The 15,764-nt window shown below is 46.1% G+C and overlaps 1 protein-coding gene across 2 annotated transcripts in view; it reads right to left on the bottom strand.

The window, feature by feature from the left end:
- LOC140720344 (NACHT, LRR and PYD domains-containing protein 3-like) overlaps positions 1-6,751 on the bottom strand; it is a 53,213-nt gene extending 46,462 nt beyond the window's left edge. The window contains exon 1 of one of the 2 annotated variants that reach the window (XM_073035207.1): positions 6,185-6,751. The gene's annotated coding sequence lies outside the window, so the exon portion shown is untranslated. Of the gene's footprint in view, positions 1-80; positions 222-6,184 lie in introns of those variants that run through there. The other variant, XM_073035205.1, reaches the window with a different exon arrangement.
- Positions 6,752-15,764: the final 9,013 nt, after the last annotated feature.

The raw sequence follows: 15,764 nt of genomic DNA, 5'->3' as shown, positions 1-15,764 counted from the left end.
CCCACTCCAGCTATTTCCTACCTTCCTTGGTACAGATATGTAATGTCTGAAGGACCGGTGTTTGAGTAAATGAGACTCACCAAACTTTCTCCTGACTGAATCAATGGAAACTAAGGGTTCTCTCAAGTTGATGCTCTCAGCACTCGGGCTGGTTCACTTGTTGATGTTCCCTCATCTTCAGTTGTGGTTTGTTTCCAGTTGTGGGCTTTTCTTCCAGTAAATCTCTCACTGCAGATCTAACTTTAACCAGAGAGACGATGAAGCACGTTAACAAGACAAAGGAGAACCAAGCATTAAACTGAAATTTAAATCTTGAACGCATATATAATGATCCGAGTGAAGAAATCTGGAACTGTCCCTCACACTTTACAAAACCTGACATGTGATACAAAGGAACTGTACGTCAACTCGACTCTCTTCCATAGATGCTGCCTGGCCTGCTGAGTTCCTCCAGCATTTTGTGTGTGTTGCTTCGCAGCTTCTGACGATTTTCTCTTGTTTGTGATGGGATACACATACCAGGGCTCAGTCATGGTATAAGATACAAGTCATAATACATAGGAGTAGAATTCGGTGATTCGGTCATTCTAGTCTGCTCAATAATCAATCATGGAGGATTATTTTTCCAACACCGTATTCTTGCTTCCCTGCTATAACACTCAACCTATTAGCGATTCAGAACATGAATGTACCCAACGATAGCCTCCACCACCCTCTGTGGCATTGAATTCCACATATCAACCAACATTTGGCTAAAGTAATTTCTCTCAGCTCAGTTTTAAAGTGAAGCTTCTTGATTCTGAGGCTGCACTCAGATCCCAGACACTCCGTCTAATCAAGACATCCTCTCCATTCCCAATGTATCCAGGCTTGTTGTTATTTAGTTGGTGTAAATAATCACTCCCACCCCCCCCCCCCCCCCACAACAACCATCCCTCTGAACTCTACTGAACTCAGGCCCAGGGCTATCACATGCTCCACATGCATAAAGCTCATCATTCCCCGAGTTATTTTGTGAACCTTGTTATCAACAATTGTACTGAACACATGTCCAGGATTACAAGGACAGACAACTGGTACCAGGATAATTTACAGGGAAAAGCTCTGATTTCTTTACTGTTCTACAATCACAAAACGAGTGCAGCTGCACTGCTCCATTCGCAGGAAATTGAACATGTTCCAGAGTGAATGTAATAAAGAGAAACTGGAATCACTACAAATACTCAGCAAGTAAGGAACTGCCGTGGGGAGAGGGACCAAGCTAACAGTTCGGTTTCCTAACCTTTCGTCAGAATGGATGCAAATATTACCCAGTTTTTTTACTGGAAATCCTGTGTTGTTTACCTTGGAGTGGCAGAGACTGAGGAGAAATCTGTTAGAGGTTTGTAAGATTATGAAAGACATTGACAGAGTAGTCAGGGAGTATCTCTTCGCTGGTTAGAAATGTCCAATACCAGAGGACATGCATTGAAGGTGTGAGGGAGTAGATGCAAAGGGAATGTGAGGGTAAGATGTTTTACTCAGGGAGGGAGTGGTGAATGCCTGGAATGAGCTGCCTGTTATGGTGGTGGAAGACAATACATCGGAGTCTTTGAAGACACGTTTAGATAGGCACAAAGGTGTGAGGAAGATCGAGAGGATATGGATATTGTGTAAGTCGGACGGATTAGTTATTTTTTGGGGGGAGGCTTGATTTCTTTTTTAGCTGGTTTGGCACACCATTGTGGCCGAAGGGCCTGTTTCTGTGATGCACTGTTCCATGTTCAGTTCTATCTCCAGCATCTTGAGTTTCTCTTTGACTCCCACTGGCAGATAGACAGGTGATAGTGAGGGGGAATTTCCAAATGTGAATTGAATTCTGAAACCACGGTCTATTTCTACTGGTGCAAACACAAAACAACATGTTTAATCACAGGCTCACCCTGTGAGTGACAGAATGGAAATTCAATCCCTGCTTTTCTTCCAAAGGAACTGTAGAATCAAATATCTGAGCACAGAACAGAAATACTAACAGATCATTTCATAAACCCGGGGAACTTGATCCCCGAATTAATTTTACCTGGTTAAAAAAATAGTGACATCTATCCCGGGACCCAACCTCACTGGGTCACAGCCCACACCGAGAGTTTAGCACATCTTTCCCATTTTCCACATTGGGTGGCATCAACACAGATTCAACCTGATAGTTTTCAACCAAATTTCCCAGTTCCACTCAACTGCGCTTCCCAAGAGACTTAACCCCTTCCAAAGCAATGTACTAAAAAGCTGAAAACGAAATGAACATTCAACAGATAAAGATCATCTGTGGAAAGATGATTTTTCAGGTCTGACACCCTGTATCGAAATGGCTTTGAACATTTTTTTGATTTGATTTCAGGTCTCCAGCATCTTGAGTGGTTTTTTTTTAATATGCAGCTGCTCACAGACAGGTGACAGTGAGTGATAATTTCCAAACACGGTGAGGATACTGAACCCACGGTAGATAACCAATGATGCAAACACTGAACAGCTCACTCCAGATACTCACTGCCTCTGTGTATTGAGATTAACTCGCAGTTCTATTCGATTTGTCTTCTCTATTGTATCTGTGCCCTTCGGTTCGGACTCACTAACCCTGAGAAACGAACAGTGGTGTATGTGGCTGGGCATCAAGGGTTTATAGACTACGTAAGGCTTGACTGTACCAATGAGGCCCCCCCCCCCCCACTCCCTGCCGCTCCAAACAATGCTTCGAAGCATGCAACACAAGCCAGCCAGGAAAGCTTCTCCCGTCAGAGCTGAACATCCAATAACGGTAACAGCAAAGGTAATGAGGACTCTGGCCAGAAAGCATTCAGGCTGAGCTCGCAGAAAGAGTGTACATATGCACATTGATGTCTTCACAGCTATCATCATCACTTCACTCATCCAGGCTGCTGTTCCCACGTGCTTCAAATCAACCACCATTATCCCTGTACCAAGGAACTCTACACATTCAGAACTGGGCTACAGCCCAGTGAAGCTGTCGCCAATCAGCATTAAGTGCTTTGATCGGCTGATAACGGCACAAATCAAAAACTCCAATCCTTGTTCACTGGTCACTCACCAGTATGCTTACCGACTGAATTGCTAAGTGGCAGATGGCATTGCATCTCTCATTCTCCTTGGCCTGATATGCCTTAAAAAAAGACAATTAGGTCAAAATGTTGTTTCTGGATTTCATTTCAACATTCAACGCTTTTGTCCCACAAACCTTGGTGAACAAATTCACAACGCCTCCGTCTAAAGACGCCACTGTGCAACTGGGCGGTGGACTGCCTAACCAACAGACGACAGACAGTCACAGTGCACAAATGGTCCTCCCTTCCCATCATCGTCAACCTCTGTGACCCTCAGCCTTGTGCTCAGACCATTGCTGTCCACTCTGCTCACACAATTGCAAATCCAGACTCCCGAGCAAGACCGACCTCCCATCAAGCACATATTCACAGAAAAATGGTGGAAAAGTACCATAATATCATTAAAGGTCCCACAAACCCTGGTCAGGGACTGTTTGTCCCACCCACATCAGTCCATCAGGGAAGAGGCTACATAACATCCACGCCAGTACAATCATCCTCGAAACAGTTATTTTCCCCTTTTTGAATAGTAAAGAAAACTATTGAGGCTTGGTCGACCTCATTAAATTGGTTTACAATCAGTCTGTAGTCAGAACATTTCTTGTAAACATAGCAGGAGTAAATTGGCCACTACCCCACCGAGCCTTCTGCCCCAAGCAGTGAACTCATGGCTTTCGTTCCGCAATGCCGCCGGTTGCTTTCTGTAAGTGGTCACACTCCCCCCCCCCCCCCCCCCCCACTGTTTGTTGTGTATCGAGCCTTTGAACAGAAACAAAGTCTTTGCTTCTACAGGACTTTCAGGAGATCAGCTCTGAAACACCCAGAATAAACACACTCTCAAAGAGAGAACAACGAACATTTATCGGAAACGGCAAGTTCTGATGAAAGGGAAATCATGTTGCCTGAACAGTTCTTCGCACGCTTGCTTTGCAATTGTAACACCCGGTTAGAGAACTGTTCCAAATCTCAAACATCTCTTGCAGACTCTCTGGTGTTCACTCCTTTCGTAGCATCATTTCCCTGCTAACACTGATTTACAATCACACCCACTTTGCATCATTTCTACCTTTATATCAAAATTCTCGTGGCGAAAGGGCTGCAGTAGTAGGGTATATAAACGTGAATTCTGCAAACACACTGTAAGCCAGAGAATGGGGTCTGAGTGCAACTGTGAGCGAATAATCAAAAATGTTGTTCATAAATTATTAGACTGGAACAACGTGACACTTCCTGTTCCGGGGGAAAAGGAAGAGGTAATTCACCGAATGAAAAATAATTAGTATAATTTAGAAAAAAATACCAGGTCATTCGGCAGATTCCCACATCGGAGGTTGGTCAAGAAGCTTCAGTGGCTTAACGTTAAGGAAGCGATGGTAACATAGCTTCGGCATCGGCTTCCTGGGAGAAGCCAGTAAGCGGTAGAAAATGTTTTGGTCCTCTGACCGGAGACCAGTGACTAGTGGGGTTCCTCGGGGATCGGTGCTGGGTCCATTGTTGCTTATAAGCTCTGTTAGCACTCTGGTTGATTTAATTACTGCAATGTTTGTTTTTGGTTCAGAGACAGGTAATTTGCATGAGTGATAGTCCGTACTTTTTAAATTGTTTTACAATAACTCTGGAGTCAGAGCTTTACTGTAACTATACCACGCATAAATCGGCCACTCGTCCCATCCAGCCTTCTACCCCGTGCAATAAAATCATGGTTTTCGCTCCGCAATCCCGCCTGCCGCCTGCCTCTTTCTGTAACCGGTCACACCACCTTTTTACTGTCTGCCGTGGTCTTGAAAGGAATCAAAGGAATCAAAATCTTTGCTGCTACAGGATGTCAGCGTGATCATTTCGAAACACCCACAACAAACCAGTCTCAAACATCTGAAATAACAAGTATTGGAAATTGAAATCGTGTTGTCCGAACAGGTTTTTCAAACGCTTACATTGAAAACGTAAACCCTGGTTAGAGATCTGTTTTTAATCTTGACATAAACTGTGGAAAATCTCAATGGCGCTGACAGGAAACTGCAGGATCACAAATACAATCGCTGACAGAAGGGGTTAAAATGGAGCGAATGAGCTATTGATCACGAATCCAAAACACAGAATGATTTGAAATAAATATCGGAAGCTGAATTATTCCCACCTAATTCACCAAGAATGTTCAGTCTCCATGAGGATATATTTTCAAGTCGTTTTCTTCCAATTTCATATCAGACAATCAGACGGTAGCTGGGGGGGAGGGGCCGGGTTGCTGTTCTGTGAGACTCACAGCGCGATTTTCTGTGTGCAAGCGGCTGCCTGTCCGCAGGGCGGATTCTCTGCTGAAACCAGACAGACCAGTTCGACACTCCACTTAAACTGCACCAAGTTGCCTTAATATTGTATTTAATTCTGTTACAGAAAATAAAGCAACAAACACCAGATGGTAGAGAAAAAAAGAAGTCCCACAGTGTCTGCAATCTGAATGACTACTTGTTACAATTGCTACCAGACGTTGTGAGATTCCAGCATTTAATTTTACCCCAAACTCCCATCATTTGTAATTTTAATATCATATTTTGTGAGTTAATTAAATAAATTGCTCTGTGGCATTCTCCACTGCGACGTCCCGGACAGTAAAACAGTAAAATTTCACGGTCGGTCTGTTATTCTGAGTGGTGAGTTTTTATTGTGTGTGTGTGTGTGTGTGTGTGTGTGTGTGTGTGTCTGTGTGTGTGTGTGTGTGTGTGTGTGTGTGTGTGTGTGTGTGTGTGTGTGTGTGTGTGTGTGTGTGTGTGTGAGAGAGAGAGAGAGGAGGGGGGGGGGGGGAGGAGAGAGCGAGAGAAAGAAATCGGAGAAGGAACCCGGCCCCTACCCTGTGGGACATTTTGGATATTATTATCCGTGAGCAAGGTTCATCTGCACTGACTCAGTACAATAGAAAATGTGTATGACTGAAGGTGACGACGTCGTTTCTTTTAATGCATTTGGTCAATAACTAGTTCATTGAACTTGTCAGAACTCCCTTCTCCCCTTGTTCGCTCACAGTCCGAACAATAGCCGAGCCCCGCTGTAAACGCTCACTGATCTGCAAAATCGGAGACAACATTTACCTCTGATGTTGATACCGGACGGTGTTTAGCGCGGTCCTGGATAGCCGATCATGCACCGAGAATTCAGTCGGTGCTGCTGCTCCTGGGGCGATCCGGTTAGAATGCGTTAGTCGCTCGTTACAGATAGGCAGGTCCGGATGATCCGGGGTAAATGAAGCCGTCCGCAGTTCTGATCCCACACCTCCTCACCAGCCTAGTACAGGTCGGTCAGTGGGAGGAGAGGGGACTAGGACAAATACAGCAAAAACAGACAGAATTACAGAGGCTGTGTGAACGCTCCCTCACGGTCGCAAGAAGTTTCTGTCTGGATTTCCGTGTCGATCGCACTTTTCCAACTCGCTGGGCGGAGCTTCTCCGGTTTAGCCAGCCAATCCCAGGCTGTGATTTGATCCAGACAGGTTGAGGCTCCACCCTCTTTGTCAACGCGGCTGTCCGCTGCGGGGCGAATTTCAGCTCAAACACTCCACACCCAGCACAGCTATTTCGAGATCAAATTATTTAAGGCGTTTCAGAGGGGGGAGGATTAATGAAGGAGGGGTGGCGTTACCAGTCAGAGAAAATGTCACGGCAGTGCTCCGTCAGGACAAATTGTAGAACCCGACTAATGAGGCATTCTGTGTGGAAATGAGAAATAAGTAAGTTATGGCCACGGTAATGGGGCGATACTAAAGACAACCCGACAGTCCCGGGGATTTAGAGGAACACATTTGTAAGATCGTATATTGCTGCAAGAAGCTTAAGGTTGTTACACTTGGTGATTTTAACTTTCCACATAATGACTGGGAATCTCATATTGTAAATGGACCAGGTGGGATAGTTTGTCAAGTGTGTCAAAGAACTTTTCCTTCATCAGTACGCAGAAGTCCCAACAGTAAGCTTGCAATACCGAATCTGCTATGAAGGAATGAGGCAGGGCAGGGGACAGAAATTTGTGCATAGCAACACTTTGCATCCAGTGACCACGATGCCAATAATATGCATCTAAATATACAGAATTGGAGAAAGCACAATTTTGATGGTGTCAGAATGGATCTGGCAAGTGTGGATTGAGACAGGCTGCTGCTTTGTGGCGTAAGTGTACTTGCAAGGTGTGATGCCTTCAAAAACGGAATTTGGAGACTACCAGCATGCAAGTGCCTGGCAGAATGAAAGGTAAGGATAACAAGCGTAGGCACCTTGATATGCAAGAATTATTGAGGCGCCGGTTAAAGGAAGAAAGGAGGTGCATGGCAGAGAATGGCAAGTTGGATCAAATGAGATTCCTATGGAGTATAGTAAGTGCAAGAAAAGAAATCCGGGCAGCTAAAAGAAGGCATGAAGTTCCTCTGATAGACAAGGTGAAGAGAGTTATTGAGAATTCCACAAACAGGATCCGAGCAAAAGGATTGCAACGGATAAAACTGTATCACTGAAGATCAGAATGATCAGAATAGATCACTGAACCTACTTCTTCAGGCGGGATCTCTCCCACTCCGGGGTCCGGCAGCAAGACGATGGACAAGCGGTCTCCTCCTGCTTCTCAAACATACATCAGACACCGGCTGCAGAAGACGGTTCACAAACGCCCCCAACTTCCCTCAGAGGGAAATGGAGATAAATAAAAAAGGGGGTCATTTAGTTTGCAGTTTGTTCCACTTTGACAGGAAGTTCAGAACGGAAGCGGGAGACCCGTCTCCCAGGTGGTACCACCCTCTCGGCTGGTCCGCCTCTGCAGTTGGGTGTAACCAGTGATTGACATCTCTTCGCATCAATGAAAATAACGTAGTTTGTAAATACTCTGTTGATAGTGACGGTGGGGGTGGAATGACGTGATTGTTACCTCAGCCGTTAACACATCTCAAAGCCAGCCAGGCAGTGCAGTTGAGTGAACTCGGCCTTTTCTCCTTGGAGAGATGGAGGATGAGAGGTGACCTGATAGAGCCATATAAGATGATGAGAGGCATTGATCGTGTGGACAGTCAGAGGCTTTTTTTCCCCCCAGGCCTGAAATGGCTACAACGAGAGGGCATAGTTTTAAGGTGCTTGGAAGTCAGTACAGAGAAGATGTCAGGGGTAAGTTTTTTTACGCAGAGAGTGGTGAGTGCGTGGAATGGGTTTCCGACGACAGTGGTGGAGGCGGATACGATAGGATTACTTAAGAGATTCCTGGATAGGTACATGGAGCTCAGAAAAATAGAGGGCCATGGGCAACCCTAGGTAGCTCTAAGGTAAGGACATATTCTGCAGAGCTTTGTGGGCCGAATGGCCTGTATTGTGCTGTAGGCTTTCTATGTTTCTACGTGTGTGACGTAAAGTACCACACTCGTGTCGTCAGATCTTGGTGTGGGAGAGACTTGTTTTTTAAAACACCTGGATGGCCATTTATTCTTTTTTCAATCAATCCTGGGATTCATCCGGCTGTGCCGTTGTTGGAGTGGGCAGCGTGCTATTTGTCTTGAGTTTGGTCACAAAGTCCCGACTGATTTGGAAGAACTATCTCGGCTGATCTGATTTCGAGTAGATTAATCAGTGCAGTATTTCGCTGTTCAGTATTTGGAAAAACATCTGTTCTACAAATGTAAACCAGAATTGCCAGAGGGGTCCACACACAGTGTATTAGTCACCAGAAAACCTCTCGTCCCTGCAGTCTTTGTCTCCTGGTAAACTCAACACCCTGACAATGAGGACCATAGATACCCCTTCCTCTCAGAGTCAGGGAATCACTCAGACAGCTGATCGCTGAGAGGAATTATGTTTATTAATTGTTAAAATTCTCCCAGAGACAGACAGATGGAGTTGATGTGGAGATCGGGAGTGTCACAGAGAAAGGACCGGACAGCTGAACCCTCTCCATTGTCCGTCCGGCTACCGGCAAATGGTGTGTCCGTGGGGACCTATGGCCAGTCATGGCCATCCGAGGTCCCCCAACCTCTAATGTTACTGTGAGCTCTGTGTTGGGGTCGTGGAAAGACACATGGAGTCTGCAGGAGGATTAACATGGAATTGGGAGCTTTCCTGTCGGTCCAACACCGTGTTGTCCAACTCACCGAGTTGGTCATAAATTGAATCCCCTGACGTAGCTGGGGCACATACTTAAAGCACAAAGTTGGAGGTAAATCGTTCATCAATTTAATGCTTGTTTTCAGCTCACCATATAAATAAAATTATATCTCTCTTCGAATGCAGTCATTATACCAGCTTACATTATTTGAATGTTCAGAGTTTTTCCAGTCGACATTCCAATACCGTACGCATAACTGGACCACACATCCCTCAAAACTGATGCTGCAGATAATGAAAGCACGGATGATCTGATCTAAAATTCCATTCCGTATTCGCCCATCTCCATCCCTGTAACCCACAGTTTATCAAGAATCTCGGCCTTCAACAGAATCAAAGGCTTTGCTTCCACCGGCCATTGAGGAGAGGAGTTCAAAACAACCTCAATCAACACATGAACAATAGATGTATCTGTCTGAAATTAGAAATTATGAAAACGGAACAGGTGTTTGCTGCACAGATCCCGCATCCTTGCTATGAAACAGGTGCCATTGTTCTAGAGCAGTTCTTAAACTTTACTTAACCTGTAAAATGTCAATCGTGCGAACAAGTAACATTGAAAAACATGGAACATAGAAAACCTGCAGCACAATACTTTGTTCGGCCCACAAAGTTTTGCCGAACATTTACCCTACCTTAGAAATTACTAGGGTTACCCATAACCCTTGATTTTTCTAAGCTCCACGTACCTATCTAAAAGTCTCTTAAAAGAGCCTATCTTATCCACCTCCACCACCGTTGCCGGCAGCCCATTACACCACTCATCACTCTCTGTGTAAAAAAAAAACTTACCCCTGACATCTCTTCTTACCTACTCCTAAGCACCTTAAACATGTACACTCCTGTGGCAGCCATTTCAGCCCTGAGAAAAATCCTCTGACTATCCGCACGATCACTGCATCTCACCATTGAATATAACTCTATCAGGTCAACTCTCATCCTCTATCGCTCCAAGGAGAAAAGGCAGAGTTCACTCAACCTGTTTTGATAAGGTATGCTCCCCAATCCAGGCAACATCCTTGAAAATCTCCTCTTTACCCTTTCTATGGTTTTCACATCCTTCCTGTAGTGAGGAGACCAGAACTGAGCACAGGGTCCTATATAGCTGCAACATTACTTCTTGGCTCCTAAATTCATTTCCACGATTGATGAAGGCCAATACACACCAAATGCCTTCTTAACCACAGAGTCAACCTGCGCAGTAGCTTTGAGCGTCCTATGGACTCGGACCCCAAGATCCCTCTGATCCTCCACAGGGCCAAAAATCATACCATTAATACTATATTCTGCCATCATATTAGACCTACCAAAATGAACTACTTCACGTTTATCTGGATTGAACTCCATCTGCCACTTTTCAGCCCAGTTCTGCATCCTATCAATGTCCCGCTGCAACCTCTGACAGACCTCCACAGTATTCACAACACCGCCAACATTTGTGTCATCAGCAAACTTAATAACCCATTCCTCTACTTCCTCGTCCAGGTCAATTATAAAAATCACGAAGAGTAAGGGTCCCAGAACAGATCCCCGAAACACACCACTGGTCACCGGCCTCCATGCAGAATATGACCCGGCTACAATCACTCTTTGCCATCTGTGGGCAAGCCAGTTCTGGATCCACAAAGCAATGTCCCCTTGTATCCCCTGCCTCCTTACTTTCTCAATAATCCTTGCATGCGGTACCTTATCAAATGCCTTGCTGAAATGCATATACACTACATCTACTGCTCTTCCTTCATAAATGTGTTTAGTCACAACCTCAAAAAATTCTAACACTGGGAACAGAAAAAGCAAAGCCGCCAGAAGTGGCTCAAAAAACAAGTATCTCCTTGATCGCTGATTCAATGCAGAGACAACTTGTTGTTTGGAAATAAAGATCCGAAATAGATATCCGAAGCTGAATTATTCTTAAGTCAATTCCACAAGATTTTCTGAGAGTATAAATACTGTGTACCGTTTCTTACAAATAATCCCGCCCACAACCCCACACGTAACCATGGCAACACACAAGAGTGCTGGGAGAACTCAGCAGGTTAGCCAGCATTTACTGATGGGTGTAAGCAATCGATGCTGTGGACCGAGTCCCATCATCAGGACTGGACTGGAAAGGGGAAGAGGGCAGATGATTGACTGATTTGGAAGGTGCGGCTTGTTGTTCTGTGAGAGTCGGTGCTCAGGGTCTGCGAGCAAGCATCTGCCTGTCCGTCACATTCCTCAGAACAGGCAGCGGCCGTTCCGCTGAAATCAAATCCAAACCGGTTCGACAAAACACCGTCATTCAAGCGTGAAGAAAGTTTAATATTGCATTTAACCCCTTCTTCCACAGGGAAGAGCAATAGAACCAAAGGCACAATGTAAAGAACATTACTGGGATCTCGTATGTCGACTGTACTCTTTTCCATAGATGCTGCCTGACCTGTAGAGTTCCTCCAGCATTTTGTGTGTGTTGCTCGGATATCCAGCATTTGCATTTTCCTCTTGTTTGAGAGAGATCGGTGACGAGTCACTGCCCCGAGGGATGTTTCACATGTCACTACCGGGGTGAAAGATTTCTTCTGCTCGCACTCACGTTTCTCTTGATCCATTTGGATAGTAATTGACTCGTTAACATGAACATGTCAGGACTCCCTTCTCCCACTAAATTCACTCCCGATCCCGAACAACGCCGATTCTCGGTGTAAACGCTGAATAGTTGTGTAGAGTCATAGACAACACTTACCTCTGATGTTTAACCGGACGGCGTTCAGTGTGGCCCCAGGGAATCACAGTCTGACTTCCCGGGTGATCGCTAATGGTCCTGCACCGGTGTGCTCACCCTGTACGGAGAGTTGAGTCTGAGCTGCTGCTCCCGAGGCCACTCGGCTGTGATGTGTCCGTCGCTCATTACAGATGGACAGGGCCGGGTGAGCCGGGGTAAAGCGGGACTGCCGCAGTCCGGGTCACACGAACTCTCACCGGCTCTGGACGGGTCTGATAGCGGGAGGAGGCGGGAGTGGGGTCAATGTAGCAACCCTGAAGAGGAAAACAAACAGGCTGCGTTAACCTTTCTGTCCGGATTTCCGTATGGATCTCTCCTTTTTCTTTCATCACAACCAGTGAGGCGGAGTTTCTCTGTTTAACTCAGCGAGTCCCAGGCTGCGGATTTGATCCAGTCCGTGTTCTGGGAGGATCTGAGCTCCGCCCCCTGTGTGGAAACAGGACTGCCCGGCGTAGGTACAATTTCAGCTCAAACGTCTTTCAGGGAGCCGCCTTTCTGCTGAAATTAATCCAAACACCTTCGACTATATATATTCACAATGAACTGTAATAAATCTGATCAAAGATTTACTCAGGGCCTCTCGATTCAGGGGAATTTATTAACATTCATTTATTAACTCTATCACTGAGAGATTATTGCATTTCCATCCGGACAACTGTTGTCACAAGAACCCCCTCGCCCACGGTTAACAGCGGGTTTCGTTTCGCAAGCAGTGATTGTTGATTCACACCCCGCCGGAAAAACTTGTGGAATTTGTTTCCAGCCATTCCAAATGGCCAGATGTTTTGCCGGGGGAGGTCTCATGGACCGATTTATTCGGAAGATCCATGAAGCCTATTTTCACGCCAACTGCAGATGATTCGAGTCTGAGATAAACATGAAGTGCTGGAAACTCGCGGCAAACAGGGCAACAGCTGCAGATGATTCGAGTCTGAGATAAACATGAAGGGCTGGAAACTCGCGGCATACAGGGCAACAGCTGCTGATGATTCGAGTCTGAGATAAACATGAAGTGCTGGAAACTCGCGGCAAACAGGGCAACAGCTGCAGATGATTCGAGTCTGAGATAAACATGAAGTGCTGGAAACTCGCGGCAAACAGAGCAACAACTGCAGATGATTCGAGTCTGAGATAAACATGAAGGGCTGGAAACTCGCGGCAAACAGGGCAACAGCTGCAGATGATTCGAGTCTGAGATAAACATGAAGTGCTGGAAACTCGCGGCAAACAGGGCAAGAGCTGCAGATGATTCGAGTCTGAGATAAACATGAAGGGCTGGAAACTCGCGGCAAACAGGGCAACAGCTGCAGATGATTCGAGTCTGAGATAAACATGAAGGGCTGGAAACTCGCGCAAACAGGGCAACAACTGCAGATGATTCGAGTCTGAGATAAACATGAAGGGCTGGAAACTCGCGGCAAACAGGGCAACAGCTGCAGATGATTCGAGTCTGAGATAAACATGAAGGGCTGGAAACTCGCGGCAAACAGGGCAACAGCTGCAGATGATTCGAGTCTGAGATAAACATGAAGGGCTGGAAACTCGCGGCAAACAGGGCAACAGCTGCAGATGATTCGAGTCTGAGATAAACATGAAGTGCTGGAAACTCGCGGCAAACAGGGCAACAGCTGCAGATGATTCGTGTCTGAGATAAACATGAAGTGCTGGAAACTCGCGGCAAACAGGGCAACAACTGCAGATGATTCGAGTCTGAGATAAACATGAAGTGCTGGAAACTCGCGGCAAACAGAGCAACAGCTGCAGATGATTCGAGTCTGAGATAAACATGAAGTGCTGGAAACTCGCGGCAAACAGGGCAACAGCTGCAGATGATTCGAGTCTGAGATAAACATGAAGTGCTGGAAACTCGCGGCAAACAGGGCAACAGCTGCAGATGATTCGAGTCTGAGATAAACATGAAGGGCTGGAAACTCGCGGCAAACAGAGCAACAGCTGCAGATGATTCGAGTCTGAGATAAACATGAAGGGCTGGAAACTCGCGGCAAACAGGGCAACAACTGCAGATGATTCGAGTCTGAGATAAACATGAAGGGCTGGATACTCGCGGCAAACAGGGCAACAGCTGCAGATGATTCGAGTCTGAGATAAACATGAAGGGCTGGAAACTCGCGGCAAACAGGGCAACTGCTGCAGATGATTCGAGTCTGAGATAAACATGAAGGGCTGGAAACTCGCGGCAAACAGGGCAACAGCTGCAGATGATTCGAGTCTGAGATAAACATGAAGTGCTGGATACTCGCGGCAAACAGGGCAACAGCTGCAGATGATTCGAGTCTGAGATAAACATGAAGGGCTGGAAACTCGCGGCAAACAGGGCAACCGCTGCAGATGATTCGAGTCTGAGATAAACATGAAGGGCTGGAAACTCGCGGCAAACAGGGCAACAGCTGCAGATGATTCGAGTCTGAGATAAACATGAAGGGCTGGAAACTCGCGGCAAACAGGGCAACAGCTGCAGATGATTCGAGTCTGAGATAAACATGAAGGGCTGGAAACTCGCGGCAAACAGGGCAACAGCTGCAGATGATTCGAGTCTGAGATAAACATGAAGGGCTGGAAACTCGCGGCAAACAGGGCAACAGCTGCAGATGATTCGAGTCTGAGATAAACATGAAGTGCTGGAAACTCGCGGCAAACAGGGCAACAGCTGCAGATGATTCGAGTCTGAGATAAACATGAAGGGCTGGAAACTCGCGGCAAACAGGGCAACAGCTGCAGATGATTCGAGTCTGAGATAAACATGAAGGGCTGGAAACTCGCGGCAAACAGGGCAACAACTGCAGATGATTCGAGTCTGAGATAAACATGAAGGGCTGGAAACTCGCGGCAAACAGAGCAACAGCTGCAGATGATTCGAGTCTGAGATAAACATGAAGTGCTGGAAACTCGCGGCAAACAGGGCAACAGCTGCAGATGATTCGAGTCTGAGATAAACATGAAGTGCTGGAAACTCGCGGCAAACAGGGCAACAGCTGCAACTGGCAATGCTGCGCGTTCCAGACCCTGGGTAATTTTCTTTAAATCATGCTAGAGATTATCTCCCTCTTCCCTGCAGCAGAAAGGGTTAAGTACAATACTGAAGCGACTTTCTTTGCGCCTGCATGAGAGTGTTTTTTTTTCAGAACCGGTTGGATTTGTTTTCTGCAGAAGGGCCGCTCCCTGCTCTGCGGAATGTGCGCGAACAGGGAGATGCTCACACACAGACGCTGAGCACCGAGTCTCACAGAACAACAACCCGAACCTTCAAATCAATCCATAATCTGTCCTCTACCCCTTCATTTCCAATTTCACTGATGGCTCTCTGCTTGAAGCACCGACATTATTCAGTTCCGTACATGCTGATCCCTACACTCCCAATCTTGGCGTTATCTTCAAATTTGCTGATGCAGTTAACCCCATTATCATCCAGATTGTTTACAAGGAACAGCCGAGCCGGCACTGATCGCTGCAGCGCTCCATCGTTCACAGGCCTCCAGTCAGGTAACCATCTACTACCACATTCCAGATTCTCCCACCAAACCAATGTCTGATTCAAATTACTGCCTTATTTTGAATGTCGAGCAACTGAAACTTTTTGACTTAGCTCCCAAGTGGAACCTTGGCAAATGCCTTGTTAAAGTCCACGTAGGCAACATCCACTGTCTTGTCTTTTATAAGAGTGCTGAGACACAACTTATCACGCACAACGCCATGCTGATCATCCCAAATCAGTCAAAGTCTATCCAAATAGTCATATATCTGGTCCCTTAGAATAGCTTC

The sequence above is a fragment of the Hemitrygon akajei genome, unplaced genomic scaffold (assembly GCF_048418815.1).
Source record: "Hemitrygon akajei unplaced genomic scaffold, sHemAka1.3 Scf000041, whole genome shotgun sequence".
NCBI lineage: Eukaryota > Metazoa > Chordata > Chondrichthyes > Myliobatiformes > Dasyatidae > Hemitrygon > Hemitrygon akajei.
This window is presented reverse-complemented; position numbering and strand designations above follow the sequence as displayed.